Source organism: Nicotiana attenuata, chromosome 1, assembly GCF_001879085.1.
Source record: "Nicotiana attenuata strain UT chromosome 1, NIATTr2, whole genome shotgun sequence".
In the NCBI taxonomy this organism is placed as follows: domain Eukaryota; kingdom Viridiplantae; phylum Streptophyta; class Magnoliopsida; order Solanales; family Solanaceae; genus Nicotiana; species Nicotiana attenuata.
Window position 1 is genome coordinate 7,233,050 of NC_031989.1, and position 799 is coordinate 7,233,848.

A 799-nucleotide genomic window follows, 5' to 3' on the forward strand; every position below is an offset into this window, starting at 1 on the left:
ATAGATTGGCAGGGAGGTCACACTTTTGCTTTCTGGATGGGTACTCAGGGTAAAATCAGATCTCTATTGCACCTGAGGACAGAGAGAAGACCTCCTTCACATGCCCATATGGCATTTATGCCTTCAGGAGGATGCCCTTTGGCCTATGCAATGCACCCGCCACATTCCAACGGTGCATGATGGCCATATTCACTGACATGGTAGAAGATATAATGGAGGTGTTCATGGATGACTTCTCAGTGGTGGAAAATTCATTTGAGGAGTGCCTAATAAATCTGATGCGTGTGCTGAAACGGTGCATCGAGACCAACTTGGTTCTGAATTGGGAGAAGTGCCATTTCATGGTACAAGAAGGAATAGTCTTGGGGCACCGGGTGTCAAGCAAGGGAATAGAGGTGGATCGAGCAAAGGTTGATATAATAGCAAAGCTGCCTCCACCAACTTCGGTCAAAGCCATAAGAAGTTTTCTTGGACATGCCGGTTTCTACCGGAGGTTCATAAAAGACTTCTCCAAAATCGCCAACCCGCTCTGTAAGTTGTTAGAGAAAGATCACCCGTTTGTATTTTTTGATGATTGTAGGGTAGCGTTTGAGGAGTTGAAACAGAGGCTGGTCACAACACCCATCATTCGTTGCCCCCAAACTGGGAGCCAACCGGTCGAATTAATGTGTGATGCTAGTGACTATGCAGTGGGGGCAGTGCTGGGCCAGCGGAAAGACAAATTGATGCACCCGTATCTTACTATGCTAGTAGAACGCTGAGCGGGGTCCCGCGTTAGACTACACAGTGACGGAAAAGG